Below are 17063 nucleotides of genomic sequence, written 5' to 3' on the forward strand. Positions count from 1 at the left end.
GACACATATTTTTTGAGTTTTCGGCAACAACTCTTAATGCTAAAATGTTTTATATCACTTTGCTCTTAAAAAGTTTATTGTGCCATTTATTTTTGAACCTTTATATTTGAGCCTTTATTAGTTAACTTTTAACTCTTAAGCAATGGAGAAAAGTTAATTTTTTTTGTTTTTGATTGTTTAGCAACATTTGAGTTTAGTTGAAAATGTAGGAATTCTAAGTTATTTCATGAATAAATAGCAATAGCAGATAACTTGATTAAATTCCGTACGTCATTAAAAAAAATATTACAAGCACAAATATATGATGCCTAATGCATTAGATAAAATAGGTTGAATTCTTTAACTAATTTTCTTGCTTTTACAAAGTTCAAGTATATTTAAAAATGCATATTTAAACAAAATATTGTGGGAACAATATTTACTTATCTATGCATATAAAGCACAATATTACTTAAAATAATAATTAAGAATGTTCTTTTCTGTGTTAACTATCTTCTTCCTTATTAATTAGTGCTGGTAGACATGAAACCAGAGTTTTAAGTAATTAGTGCTTTCTAGCATGACTATTGTTAAGTAGATTATTTATCATTGTATTTGTTGTTTTCCTTTTTCAGCTGGTCATTTTGCTTATGAAGCTTTTGAAACACTCTTTGATACTCTATATCTTAGCAATATGACACTTTGGCAGGTGTATTTAATGTAGGATAGATGATCTTCTTGCAAAACTTATACAAAAGTTTTTACTGTAAAATTAGTCTTATATGTTATAGAGAAATTTGATGGTAAACATGCTCAGGGGTGCCCACAGGGGGGGGGGGGGATTATGGCGCAAGTTGCACCATCAAAATTTTTGGGAGAATTTTCTAATTTTTTTAAATTTCTTTATTTAAATTTATAAATTGATTAATTTTTAATTTAAATTATTTTATTTTATTTTATTATTTTTATATTTTATTTCATTTATTTACTTAGTGTGTGTCATTGGTGTTGCACAGAACTTTTCTAATAAAATAATAATAAAATAAATAAATAAGTAAATAGATACAAAATGTGTTTAAAAAATAAATAAAAAAACAGAGCTAAAAATTAAAAAAAAAAAGAAAGAAAGAAAGAAGGTTGAGAAAAATGGGGGAGGAGGGGATTAGCGCCATTGAACTTGGGAGGATGGGCACCCCTGAACATGCTCAGCACTTGTTTGTATTCTTTAGAATCATTTGTCAATTAAGGTTCGTGAAGAACAACATTTTTCCAAATGTCTATAATAATTGCTGTTTTTCACCAACTGTCCCAACTCTTTATAATTTTTACAACCTATTACTTAAAATTTGCATACCTTGGTGGATTGTTAATAGTTTAAAATGTCTTTAAAAACTGTATATTCTCGATTCTTTCTTCTTACCTTATAGAAAACTCAATATGTTGCGGAAAGACTCTTTTAGTTACTCCAGAAAAGTTTGCACAGGCATATTTCTTTCAGATCTGCAAATCTTTAATTTTTACTTTGTATTATTTGTCAGTGAGAGCACAATGAACGATTGCGTAATTGATACTCTTAAAGTACTTAAAGGGAAAGTCTACAACATTTTCATCATATTTTGCTGGTAAAGAACATAATCTGTGTATTCACTTCCAGAAAGTTGTTAAAACGTATAGTACGTAAGAATCCTTCAGGTGTTCAGTTTAAAATTAAAGATCAGTTCAAAAAATAAATAAATAAATAGAAAATGAAAGGGGGAAAGAAAAAAAAAACAGCAGGCAGCTTCAAAGAATGAAAAAAAAAAAAAAAAAACATGCGTTTCATATCTCAGTGGAAAAAGACACAGACAATGAATTAAAACTTGCAAAAATGGCCTGTTTTGCAACAAACAAAAAGGTGTCCAGACTACAAAAGAGTCTCTCTCTCCCCCCCCCCCCCCTTTTTATAGTTTAGTTTGCTGATATTTTCAAGTACGTATAACTGTTTTGCATAATTTTGAATCTTTTAAGAAAAAATTTTTAAACTTAGCTAAACTTTTATTTTTTGTTTGATTTTTGTTAAACTATAATTTGAATAGAACCAATATTTTGACATAGTGTATTGGTTTGGATGAGTCTTACCAATTGCATAAGACAAAAATTATATTTGTATATGATACAAAGCTCACACTACAATTAAGTAATTTCTTCCCTGCATTTGTTATATATATATTTTAAAATGCTGTTTTTATGTACAGTTATTTCTTTCAATTTTTTACTTTTATTTCAATCATAAAGTAATCGAGAATATACGATTATCTGAAACAAATTATTCGTCATATTGTGCTTGTACGGTTAGAAGAGTATTTTTTAAAGCAATACGTGCCAAACTTGTTTGCATTGTGTCAAACTCGACTATGAATCTCCTTGGAAGTATAAATTATCTTGACGTAAATATGTGTGATTAATATTCATCCTTTACTAAAGACATGAAAAACAGTTTCATAGCTTTGTAAATAACATTTTGGAAATTGTCTTTATTTCCTTAATACTGTTCTACACTCATGTTAAAAATCTTCGGTTTCTACTTCATTTTGTCATGTTTAACTAGTGTACATGTAATTCATAATGAAATGGTGTGAATACGTAGTCTCATCAAAATTTTCACAATTGTTCGTCAAATCTTCACTATTTGTTTTGACTGTTATTTGTTCTTTGCTAATAGCATTGCACTGTCTTGTTATTACCTTTTGTTCATTTTATATTGTTTCTTTCATATATTTTTAAGTTTTGTTAAATAATGTGTTCAATTTTGTTTGTTAAAAGTTTGTTCATGTTGTAATGATTTTTTTTATTAATACAGATTTGTGACATCATGTATGTAATTTGCTTGAGTTTTATTTTTCTTGCGCCACTTCTTTTTTTTTTTGTGCCAAGAGAATGATTTTCCTTGTAATTTGCTTGTTGCGTAAGCGCAGGATTATAATTAAGTTAACCTCTTAATTCGCCTACACACTATATAAGTAGTCACCCAGTAACACGCTGTTCGGGTTGCGAACCGTTGTGCTATGGGGTCTCCTGGTAATCAGGCACAAAGAAACATCCTCGTCTTTATATACTCTAAAATCACTTTTTTTAACGCTTGGATTAAATTTTCACACCTGTCGTAATCGGGAAAATACAAGCCTCATGAAATATTTTTTCAAGGCAGATTTTTTAACTTTCTGTTACTCGTGTGTTGATATTAAATTCGCAAAATTTTCAGCTCACAAAATCACCGATATCTTCATTTTTAACCGACTTAAAAAAGGAGAGGGTTTATTAATTCATACCATATGTATGTTTTTTTTTTTGTCCACTCACAACGTCTCACCGAGTGAACCGATTTTGATGATTCTCTTTTTAATGGATAGGGGATGGCTCAACTTAGGTCCCATTACTTTGTTTGACCATATTTGTTCTTGAAAACAAAAAGTTATGGGCAAAAAACAGTAAATTTCAGGCAATTTCCCTATTAAATGATTAGAAACTCATTGTTACAAATGTTTGGTGCCATAAAACAGTAATATTAATAGCAATTGCAGTGATAATTTTGAATCTCAAATTTTTCAGTATCATCGCTCTATAGTAGGGGTAAACCTAACCTGAAAGCGAGATCATGCAGTGATTCGCAACTCCAGAGCTCAAATACGCTACCTTGCGGTGATTTATAAAATTACCGAAAAAGGTAAAACATTGCTTTCCACGTGTACCATTTTGGGCAAAAAAAGCAGCTTGTTATGTGTATTTTTTTTATTTGCGTGATTCATCATACGGGATTGTCATCCACAACAGCGTAACATCAAAAATATCTGCTAAAAAACTGTAAGTACACATTTCATTTATCTTGTTCTAAGTAAATTTGAACAAATATTAGTTTTTCATTTCGATGAAAAAAAAAAGCGAACTTAATAACATTGGTTGGACACTAGGGCCATGCTGAAAAATTACTGCCTTTTCCTTAACCTAATTCCAAGTAATTGATTTAAATAAATTACTACAACATCCAACTGAAATGGACAGTATGCAAATAAATATTCTTGAAAATATTTATCGCTGAACGGATTGAAAAATCCAGAAAGAACGTTAAAAATTTTAACAATAAAAAATAAAAGCTTGGAATTTTAGGGTTATTGTTTTTGTATTGTGTGAAAGAATAATGTATCTTGACGAGATTTCGCATATCAGTTAAATCATTTCCATGAGGAATGAATTAAGTGCGTGAAGATTCAAAACAGAACTGCCACTACATATCCGAGAGCATTTTGTAGATGATTTAGGCAGCATAGCATGACAGAATTTTATCATTCAGTTGAAAAATAGAAACATGTGAAACAGCGAGAATTAAAATAAATCGATTTGAAGAAATAACTCAATTACATAAATAAAACAATTTGCGCCAGGTAAATAAAACAATGAAATATCATCTTCCTCTTTTGATATTCAATCATATGGTCATAGAAATAAATTATCTGACTGTCTTACAGTCACGTATGTGCACTATGTGACCAAAGTGTCATGAAATGCTGGAAATGTCACGAAATTGGACATAATAAGTGTCAATGAAAAGAAAAAAACTACAAAATGAAAAAGGTGTTTGAAGTGAGCCAAAAATTTATGAATATCAAATTCAATATCTTGAAAATGACTGCTTCAGAACAACTTACTATGTGTTTTGCATTAACTTCTTACTTTTGTAATACTTTTTGATTTTTCATCTCTTCTTACATGCGTCAGAATAACCAAAGGACTTTTAAAAAAACTTTTCAAAAGAATGAAGAACAAAAAAATCATACATACTAACAAAAATGTCTGTCATTTACTAAGCTTAGAAGCAATTTATACGTTATGGCATGCATTTGTTTTACCTTTTTCATCTGTCATTAGACAGTGGCTGCAGCGTCCCCTATAGTTTGTTGGAGGTACTTGCTTAGCCTTCACAATGCTACCAGGTTAGGCTTTCCTCAACTGTATATATAGTAGTATTTTTATCGTTATCATCTATGCCAATAACAGATGATCTGTGCTAAGTAAGGAGATACAGGATTGCATCACAAGCAACTTGTATGCTGTGAAATGTAAATTAGTTGGGGAAAACGTAATATTTAAATGGCTACAATTAACAAACAAATGAATTCCAGAGATGAACAAAGATAAATTTTTAGTGCCAATCGCTTAAAATTTAAGGTGTGTTTATAGTTTTTTTTTTATTAGCATGGTGCATTTTTATGAAAAAAAAAAATAAGGTGAAGTTTTGTGATGGTAACTTCTTACTATTTATGAAATACATTTACACTAAAAAGGATGAAATAAAAAAATTTTGGGGAAAAAAAAAATAGAACCGATTTCAAAATGCTCTAAAAAGTGAAAAATAATTTTATTCCTTAGACACCATAGATAATACTTTCAAACATAACTTTTAAAGTTGCCCCCCCCCCCCCCCCCCCAAAAAAAAAAAAAACGATAGATAAAATCATTCAGAGCCATAACTCAACTATAAATTTAACCAGGCCCAGTTTCTTCACTACCACATACATTATGCACTGATGATAGCTGATGGTATTTGAGTAACGACATAAATGATTCGTTCCTAACTTTGGATGATTTTCTGAATAAAATATGAACAAAGCATGGTTACACTGGATTTTACTTTTTGTTTTTGCGCCAACTTCAAATATTATGTTTAAAAGTATTATCGATTGTGTTTAAAGAATGAAATTATTTTTCACTTTTTAGAGCAATTTTGAAGTTGGTTCAATTTTCCCTCCCCCCCCCCCCCGAAAAAAAAAATATTTCAAAAACAAATACTTTTATTGTTTTTAGATTAATTACTCTTGTTTGAATTTTTAATAAAATCGACTTTTTTTTGTCGATATGGATACTTCTACAATATTAAGTGGTTGATCTACTGATTACTATATAGCTTACTGTATACCTTTAGTTATTGATTGAAATTAAATTTTCTAGACAATTCTGAAAATACAAATTTTTATGGCATTTTATTAATGAGATTCTATTTAATGTAATAATGACAATGTTTGGTGCGTTTAACTCAGCCAAATCTGGTTATTTCCACTGAGATCTTTAACTGTTTATTTTCCACACTGAGGCACTTCATTTTCAGACTGCAATTTTTTCAACTAAAAATGCTCCTTTTTTCTTTTCTGTGTGACCTTCTTTACCTGGAAAATATAATAAAAATGAGACATTTTTGCTTAACACTTTTTGGGAGATTTAATTTAAGCGTTTTGATGTGCTTAATTTAAAAGTTAAAAAATGATGTGTAAAGTTAATGAAAGATACGTTTGTAATTTCGTCTGCTTCCAAACAAAGTTGATTTTTGCACTTTAGTGATTTTTTTTGTTTCCCCCAGCCTTTTCTCAAGGTTTTTATGTGTCCATTCAACTTTATCAAAGTTACCAAAAAAATGAAAACTAAAATCCTAATTAATAAAGTAACAATAAATGGTGCTCGCATTAATGGCAAATACACGGAAAATAAACTATTTTCCACATTAATGAGTGACACTCCAAAACTATTTTTTTGCAGAAAAGAAAAGTAAGAAAGTAAGAAAATATGTAAAGCTGCGCCAAGTAGCTCTATACTTGCCACAAAAAAAAAAAAAAAAAGGTTACGCGTACGCACATAAATGCGCGACTATCTTTTTGGCCTTTAAAAACCAACAGGGTTTTTGGGAAGGAAACTTTGAAAATTCCCGGGAATAAATTCCCGGGAATTTTCAAGTAGTTTAAAGAAAATCGCTGAAAGAAGGACTCTTAAAAAATTTACTAATACTACTAAAGCTGAATTTAACTATCACTAAGTTGTTCAGTTTTGCTATTCTGAAATCGATGAAATTCCCGGCATTCATTTGAATTTGGACGTCTTGAATTGGAATTATGTTAATCACGAATTGCGATAGGACCCACTCGTGTTTTTTTTTCTATAAATGGCTCTTATCGCAATCATAATGTCGAAAAACATAATTTGAACTAGAAAGTCGCCTGTCAAGGTATGACGGGTGAAAATTGATTTTCTTCTACATTTTAACGAAGCCATTGCCTGTTTGATGATATTTTGGTAGTTGAAATTTTAACCCTAAACTCCAGTACATAGCGTTCATAGTTGACAGCTTTTTCGGTTCTTCATTCCCCTGAAATGACAGTCTTACCAGTAAAACAGTTAAGTTACCAGATAGAGTTCAGCCTTGTCACGATAAAAGCTTTCCTTGCATGTTTAACATTACCAAAACACATTATCAAATTATCATAGCGTGGTGCGAGTTTCAATTGTTGAAACACGCGAGTTACTTGGTCATCGGCTATTATTTATGTGAGGATGCAAGGTGTAAAAATTCAAATGAATATCAGGAGCTGAATACTGTTTTTGTCTAGAGAGGATTGTGTAATCTCGTGAGGGTTGGGTATAAATAAAGTTGATTCTGGGGGACATGGTACATGGACGCCACTGCCCAGGAGGAGGGATATCCTCGCGGATCAGAGGAGCTTTTATTATAAGCATTCAAAGGAACATCAACTGCGTTCAAGTGAGAGCAAAAGCAATTCGTGTTTGCTCAATAAATTGTGGAGGGAAATTAAGTTGTTTTAAAAGGAGTGTTCCTGGAATGTTGTCGCTTAAAAAAGAGGGAAAGTTGGCATTAAATGCGTAAAGAAAAAACTATTTCCATTAGTTTTGTTTCCCTTGGTAAGCGATTATTTAATAGAAAGTGATCGTCCTCAGGATTCAATTCATCAAAATAAAGGTAATATAAATTCAATTGATACGAAAAGTAATTTTCGACTAAAACTGAAATCCATAACAATTTAGACTCATTCGATGTTTATGACGTACAAACTTTCCCAACACTTTGAAAAGTTTTATTTTTCATCATTAAACATCATTACATAAAAGAAAAATTTTGTGATCTTTGCCTACAAATAGTAGAAAAAAATAAATTTGAAATGTGGCCTCAGTACCAAATGCTTAACTTGAAGCAGTCCGAAGTGCGTAACTGAAGGTTTTCCATTTCTGAAATATGCTTATTTATTATTTTAGCTCTTAGCATAGTTGGACCGAAAATAATTTTGCAAGTTTAAGTGCAGTCGCAACACCAATTCGATTTAAGATCGGCAGATTGCATTGTAGCAATTCTTTCATTGGTATTTATATGCTAGAAAGTTGCCCGTCAAGGTATGACGGATGAAAATTGCTTCTACATTTGAACGAAGCAATTGCCTGTTTGGTGATATTTTGATACTTGAAATTTTAACCTTAACTCCAGTGGATGAACTCTGAAACTCCAGTAGATAGCGTTCATTGTTAACCATTTTTTAGCCTACTTTCCCAGTAAAAATCAGAGAAAGAAGAAAAAAGCATGAAAGAAGGCTTAATACATCTTAAAAATATCCGAAAAACAAAAAAAAGTCAAAAATAAATAAAATAGTTAGATAAATATTGAAAAATTAAAAATTGGAAAGTAGGGTATTGAGATGGGGAAAAATGTCTGTCGGTCTGTCTGTCTGTCCCCCCCCCCCTAATAACTTTTGAATGAATAGTCCGATTCGAACAAATTTTTTTTTGTTAGAAAGATCTCGGCGAGGACATCTCATTCTCATAATTCATTTTTTGATTTGAACAATTTTTCGTTCAATTTTAAACAGTTCAAAAAAACTTAACATTAGCGCCTACGGGGAAATTCAAATTAAAAATAAATCTTGAACTTAGAAGCGAAGTGGCTTCAAACAAACTTTGTAGGGAAAAACTTTGGATAAAAAACATGTATCGAAAATATCTTTTTGATTTTAACAAGTTTTCGTTCAATTTTGAACAGTTCAAATCTCTTAACATTAGCGCCTAAGGGGAAACTGAAAGTCAATATAGATTCCGAACTTAAAGGCGGATTTACTTCAAACAAACTTTGTTGGAAATAGCTCTTGACGACTTACTCCCGACTCCGACTCCGAGAATTTAGGGGCACCTGACACCGACTCTGACTCCTGTTCCTGACAATTAATCGGACTCCGACTCCCAACTTCGACTCTGACTTCGTAGCTTTGGCAAACATTTATACACGGAGGACAAATGACTGACTCCGATTCTTGGATATTCGACTCCGACTCTTTTATCCCAAAATGAGATTGACTCCGACTCCGACTCCGCTGCTGTGGTTTTAACTGTGAAATAATTATTGTTGATATGATTTGTTTTTATTTTCACGCTAAATTTTTAATTTAGGTATTTAGTTTTCGGTGAATAAACTCGAAAAATATGCGCAGACATTTTTTTTTTTTTTTGACAATGAAAATTATTTCTTTAAGTTGACATTTTATTGTTTTTTTTTTTATTTTGGTAAGTGCATTAATTCGTTTAAAAAATTATTTTTGGCAACAGGGGAAAAAGAAACGTTTTTTTTTTTTATATGATGTATTTATTTTAATGAACTTATTTTTTTTTTCGTTTTGAAAGCTGTTAAAAAATTTTTTGCAATGGAAAGAAGTGTATTAGCTGCTTTGTTTAAAAGTTGCTGCTATTTTATTTGTTCGTTTTTTTGAAGAAAAGTAAGGAATATTTTATTCCTAGAAATCAGCTTAAAATATTTAAAAAAATATGTCTGAAAAAATTTGCGATTTTAGCTATTTTTGAGAATATTGATCAGGTACTAGAAAGTAGTATGGGTATACGGGAAAGTAGGCTCGTCTAGTTCTAGACGGAACTTCTTGTTAGTTTCTTCATTCCTTTGAAATGACTGTCTTACCAATAAAACAGTTAGGTTACCGGATCGAGTTCAGCCTTGTCCAATAAAGCCTTTCCCTGCATGTTAAACATGGCCAAAACATATTATCATGCCGTGGAGCGAGTTTCATTGTTGAAACACGCGGGTTACTCGATCATCGGTTGTTATTTATATCAGGATATGTATATTTTGAAACTGAGGATAAAATTGCCCATACTTACCAAATTTCTTGCCTAAACTATTTTTCTCCCACATCATTCCCGCCATTTAGTCAAATCTATCCCTTGGATAGAGTCGCATCTTTGCATTGGGTTCCTGAAAAAGAGAAGCACATTTCCGACCGTTAATAAAAACTAAACAATATTTTTCAAGATAAAGAATTATTTTAAATAAATTGAAAATCAAGTTGGGGAACTCCGTTTTTTTAACTCATAGTATGAAAATCGAAATTCATAGTTCATAAAGAATGCTTCTGAATTATAAAATGAACAATACAGTACCCATATGCAGTGAACATTTATTCAAACTTTTTTATTTTTACTTTCTTCTATATCTAATATATAGAAGAAAGTATTGGATTCGTGCAAATTTTCGAATTTCGAATTTTGACGGATTCGAACGTTTTGAGGTGTGCTGAGTCCATTTCGACTATTTTTGGAAAATGTCTGTCTGTCTGTGTGTGTGTGTATGTATGTGTGTGTGTATGTATGTATGTGTGTGTGTATGTATGTGTGTCACGTCTGTGTGTGACCAGTTTTTTGTGGCCGCTCTACAGCAAAAACTACCGCATGAAATCGAACGAAATTTAGTACACGTATGTGCCCTTATGTGAACTTGTGCCCATTAGTTTTTGGCGCGAATTCCTCCAAGGGGGGTGGAGCAATGGGACGTTTTTCGAGTTACGCGTGCTTGCTATTCCTCAGGAAGTAACTGGCGGAATCAAACAAAATTTGGTCCATATGTTGGTATTAACAGGAACAGGTGCTGATTCAATTTTGGTGTCAATAACTCAAACGGGGGTTGAGCTATAGAACGTTTTTTGTCGTCAATTGTGACTGCTGTATCTCAAGAAATAATGAACGGAATGAAAGAAAAATTTATCGGCAAGTAGCCCTTAGTGGGTATAAGAACTGATTTTATTTTGGTGTCAACAGCTAACTAGTATGTTGTGGCCATCACGAAACTTTCTTCTATATTTTTCCTTTTTCTGATCCCTCCCCATGCTTGACGAGGAAGCAATATTCCTAACAAAAACAAAATGACACATGCAAAAACTTGACGACCATCCCAATGTCTGAATTATTGTAAAAACAAAACAAAGAGCGAAAATTGAAAGTTACTTTAAAAGCCTTACTTGAATTAATTACAAATATTTTATTTGTTAACAAACATAAGATGGCAACAGTTAAAAATTTTAAATCATTGAGATAATATTTCCGATCATTTCCATACAATTACTAGTATGTTGTGGCCATTACGCAACTTTCTTCTATATATTTTTTTTTCTGATCCCTCCCCATGCTTGACGAGGAAGCAATATTCCCAACAAAAACAAAATTACACATGCAAAAACTTGACGACCATCCCAATGTCTGAATTATTGCAAAAGCAAAGCAAAGAGTGAAAATTGAAAGTTATTTTAAAAGCCTTGCTTGAATTAATTACAAATATTTTATTTGTTAACAAACATAAGATGGCAACAGTTAAAAATTTTAAATCATTGAGATAATATTTCCTATCATTTCCATACAATTAAAATCACGAGAAATACGCAGACGACAATCTATTACGATTTATCTTTCTTACTGTTGCATTAATAAAAATATTTTTATTCGCAAAAAAAAAAAAAAAAAAAAAAAATCAACACCTCTTGGAGCGATCGGCGTCAAAATTGAACCAAAGCCTGTTCACATATGGATTTACATATATTCCAAATTTCAACCAGAACGTAGCATTACTTCTTGAGATAGGGCACTCAAAATGGAAAAAAAGAACGGGTGATTGCGCTACCCCCTTTTTAGCTGTTGACACAAAAATAAAATCAGTTCTTATACCCACTAAGGGCTACTTGCCGATAAATTTTTCTTTCATTCCGTTCATTATTTCTTGAGGAACAGCAGTCACAATTGACGACAAAAAACGTTCTATAGCTCAACCCCCGTTTGAGTTATTGACACCAAAATTGAATCAGCACCTGTTCCTGTTAATACCAACATATGGACCAAATTTTGTTTGATTCCGCCAGTTACTTCCTGAGGAATAGCAAGCACGCGTAACTCGAAAAACGTCCCATTTCTCCACTCCCCTTGGAGGAATTCGCGCCAAAAACTAATGGGCACAAGTTCACATAGGGGTACATATGTGTACTAAATTTCGTTCGATTTCATGCGGTAGTTTTTGTTGTAGAGCGGCCACAAAAAACTGGTCACACACAGACGTGACACACATACACACACACACACACACACATACACACACACATACAGACAGACAGACATTTTCCAAAAATGGTCGAAATGGACTCAGCACACCTCAAAACGTTCGAATCCGTCGAAATTCGAAAATTTGCACGAATCCAATACTTTCTTCTATATATTAGATATAGAAGAAAGTAAAAAGGGGGTAGCGCAATCGCCCGTTCTTTTTTTCCATTGTGAGTGCCCTATCTCAAGAAGTAATGCTACGTTCTGGTTGAAATTTGGAATATATGTGAATCCATATGTAAACAGGCTTTGGTTCAATTTTGGCTCCAATCGCGCCAAGAGGTGCTGATTTATTTTTATTATCATTATTTTTTAGCGAATAAAAGTAGCTTTATTAGTGCAACAATAAGAAAGATAAATCGTAATAGATTATCGTCTGCTCATTTCTCGTGATTTTAATTGTATGGAAATGATCGGAAATATTATTTCAATGATTTAAAATTTTTAACTGTTGCCATCTTATGTTTGTTAACAAATAAAATAATTGTAATTAATTCAAGCAAGGCTTTTAAAATAACTTTCAATTTTCGCTCTTTGCTTTGCTTTTGCAATAATGCAGACATTGGGATGGTCGTCAAGTTTTTTCATGTGTAATTTTGTTTTTGTTGTGAATATTGCTTCCTCGTCAAGCATGGGGAGGGATCAGAAAAAAAAAAAGAAAAATATAGAAGAAAGTTTCGTGATGGCCACAACATACTAGTTTATTGAAGGACAAGGTAAAATAAAATGTACTTAAAACACCGCCGCTTACGCTACAGTTTATGCTCTAAACTGAAGTCATTGGAAAAAAAAGTACATAAATTGGAAATTAATTAAAATTCAAATGCACCATTTGAAATCAAATGACGCTTTTTTAATGTTGAAATATTTCTAGAAAAATAATACAAACATTAAAAAACAAATTGAATATATCGAAATATATGGATAACTAGAGGAACCCGAAGGATGTTGTTCTGTTCAAACTTTGTAAATTGAAAAGTTAAAAAAATTCAATAAACTACCAAGTGTTTGAACCGAAAAAGAAAATGTTTTAAGAGCCATTATTTTGAAGTTCAGACAAGGTGTGGCAGTGACCATTTTTGATTTTTCTAAATTTTTTATTTGTCAAAGTAGGTCATGAGAAGTGAACATTCTGAAATTTTTAGCCTTCCAAAAAAATTTTTTCGCTCGTTAAAAATTTCCAAAGTTTGAGGTTTTGCAGCGCTTTTTTAGAAAAATTCTAAAAGTCGCATTTCAGTGCGCTTTAGCTCTTTACAGAAACACTACCTCACGGTTATGTTTATATTTATTTGTTGTACTGTATCTGGTGATGACGACTTCATAGTTATTTTGGTTGAGGGTTGTTGCTTTCTCCAGAAAAGGGGTCGCAAAGTATGGATTTTATCCGTTTTCGCGCAAGTTTAACCTGCGTTATTTCCCCCCAAAAAGCCGCGCCCCGAAAAAAATTTAACATATACTGAAAATTTATAGTATGAAGAGAATAAATAGCACAAAATTTGTTTTAAGGTTTAATTTTTTTAAGGAGAAAAATGCCCTGATAGTTTTTAAATTTTCAAAAATTGTGCTTTTTTGATCGCAATTAACTCAAAACAGCATCACTAGGAAAAAAACCTTTTATATACACTGTAAAAAATCTCGGAAAACTCTCTGAATATATAAAAAAGTTTTCCGTAATACACAGATTCGTACGCCCTCCGCAGTTTTCTGCTATAATCAAAAACGTTTCCCGTATAGCAAGAAAGTAAGAGTCGACGCATGCGCAGCTCACAATTTTATAGTCCAGCAGCAAATCTAAACTGAAACTTTCGAAAGCACGCAATGAAAACAAGTGCTGACTCATGTATGCGAAGTAACACTCATCAAGGGGATTAGTAGAAGTTTTGTTCCTCGCATGAATTCACTGAAGATAATTCTAAAGTCTTATATTTTCTTGCATATGTATCGTCATAAGATTGAATTTGAAGCTATGTCACTTATTTTTAAGTACGAAGTGCAAATTCTCGACGCATGCACGCGGAAGGAATACAAACTGAAATTGAAAACCAAATAACTACCGAGAGGACGCCATGTAAATTCATTGCGTCGCATAACTTGTGTAGGTAATTTACTTTTTTCTTGGATACTTTTCTTCTTTCTACCAAATGGGTAATTTTTGTTGGCAGAATTTTATTCTGTCATAAAAATCACCTTTTTGGTGACCAAAGCCTGCAAAAGACCACCGCCGACGAATAGGTAAGTCGCTTTGCAACTCTATTACTTTAAAGAGATTTAGTTCATATAAATCTCGTTAAAAAAAAACTATTTTCTTCAGTATTATTTTTTCGTTGTGAACTATTGCAATTTGAAAATATTTTACATTACATAGAACACATATTTAAAGTGCAAGTGTGTCTAGTTTTATTCTGTAAAATTTATGAATTGAAGATTATAAAAAAATTTAAATATGTGTTATTGTGTACTTTGTTTTTATGTGTCAATCTCAGTTAATATTTGGCTATGTATCAAGCATTATGAATTAAATGTTATAAATGCAAATTGTCAGGTTTGATAGTTCGTCTTTAAGGTTGCATGTTTTCATTCTCTTGTAAACAGTGTACCTAGATTGTATGAAGTAAAAAAAAAAAAAAAAAAAAACTATCTCTTGTAATTAGGAACATAGTGCTTCAGTATTATCTAAATGACGATATCTCTTTAAATATTTGCATTAGCGAAACGCTTTAAATTAGTTAAATGTGTATTAATTTATTTAACAAATAGATACATATATGTATTTAAAAGTGTCTTCATTTTTTTCGTTTTACGAGCCTCAATTTTACCAAAAGCAAAAAAAAAAAAAAAAAAAAAAAAAAAAAAAAAAAAAAAGAAAAAAGAAAAAAAAAAAGACTTAATAAAATAATTTTGTATTTTTACACCATATTAAAGTATTTGACTTATAATTTATATGATACTTTGATTTATAATGTATGTGATACTTTGATTTATAATGTATATGATGTTGCTTTTTCAAGGGGGGGGGGGGCGCTTCATAGCATTTTATGGGTGCACCATCACTTTTATGGTGGGGGAGGGGTTATTCTCGTATATATGAAATGGAATAATCATGTAATCGAGTTCAATGTTTTAATAAATAAAATATATAATGCATTTTGCGCACACTGTAAAAATAAAATCAGTAACCTATTTTGAATAAGTATTTATATTTGTGATGAGCTGGAAAAGGGCAAGAACAGAAGAATCAACCCGAATGGTTCCAGCAGGGGGACTTGGTGTCATATTTAAATTCATCAATTTCTCTGTTGGTACTTTTCGGTACACTTTGTTCGTCAGAGAAATTGACTTGAGGTGAACGAATTCCGGAACGCGAAGGGTAGGTAAGTCCTGTCAAATTTTATCCGAAGATAAAAGCTATCAAGTTTGATACAAAATATGTTTTTAAGTTCTGCATTAAAAATACAATATGTTGATAGTTTTGTCTTGAAAATACTGAGAGAAAAACTGAAGTTTAAGATTGTTTAACAAACAATCCCCACTTTTCAGAAGGTACCCCCACTCCATTTCCCCGACGACTTTGTGATTAGGAATGAAACTACTAGATTATTTCATAATTTTTCAAAAATTTATAACTGTGCATATGTTATGCTGTTAACCATGCTATTTGTCATTAGAAATTCCAAAAAAAAAAAAAAAAAATCCACGAATAATTCTAAAATTGCTTGTATTATTGCTCTTAGATATGAAAGAATTGAAACTGATATGGTATGCAATACTATAATAAAGAATTATGTTTTAGAAAAAATCACGGAAAAAGGATTCCGAAATTCTCGGAAACGTTTTTGAAAATTGTTTGGAGAATTCCGAAATACTCGGAAACGTTTTCGAAACTTTCATGAACCACAGCTGCACAGAATACTCAGAAACATTTCTGGAAATTACGGAAAGAGGATTCCGAAATACTCAGAAACGTTTCTGAAAATTACAGAAAGAGGATTCCGAAATACTCAGACACGTTTCTGGACATTACAGAAAAAGGATTCCGAAATACTCAGACACGTTTCTGGACATTACAGAAAGAGGATTCCGAAATACTCAGAAACGTTTTTGAAACTTTCATGAACCACAGCTGCACGATATACTCAGAAACGTTTCCGGATTTTTTTTACAGTGTATTATGGTACCTGGCTATGTGTAAAACATCATGAAAAAGAAAATAGCATGGGATCTCTTCTTGTTTTCTAGAAAATAATTTTTTTGTAGCTCATTTTATGCGTTTTCTCGTGCGTAAAACGTGTGTCTAGTATGCAGATTAGATCTGCTAAAACTTAAAGGATGTAGTATGAATGTATATATGTGTGTATAGAGAAAGAGAAAAAGACTAGCAATACTTTATTTTTCTGATTTTTACAAATCGATGGTATTTTAAGCATTTTAAGTGCAGGTAAATCAGAAAACGATAAATCGATATATATATATATATATATATATATATATATATATATATATATATATATATATATAATTTTAAAATAATAATTAAAATTTTTGGAAAGCTAAAAATTTCAGAATGTTCACTTCTTATGACCTACTTTGACATATAAAAAAATTAGGAAAATCAAAAATGGTCACTGCCAAAATTTCCGTTTTTTGTCTGAATTTCAAAATAATGGCTCTTAAGCTGCTTGGTGTCAGAATGCGTATAGAGCCGATCCTAGGGTGTCGGCCGCCCGTGTGCAAAGACCTAATGTGCCGCCCCTCAAGAGCAATTTGCATATTTTGACTAATATTTGACGTCTATATAAATCTTTCTTTAAATTTCTATGCCAAATTCGAATTTAAAAAAAAAAAAAAAAAGGGGA

Source organism: Uloborus diversus, unplaced genomic scaffold (assembly GCF_026930045.1).
Source record: "Uloborus diversus isolate 005 unplaced genomic scaffold, Udiv.v.3.1 scaffold_448, whole genome shotgun sequence".
Taxonomy (NCBI): Eukaryota; Metazoa; Arthropoda; class Arachnida; order Araneae; family Uloboridae; genus Uloborus; species Uloborus diversus.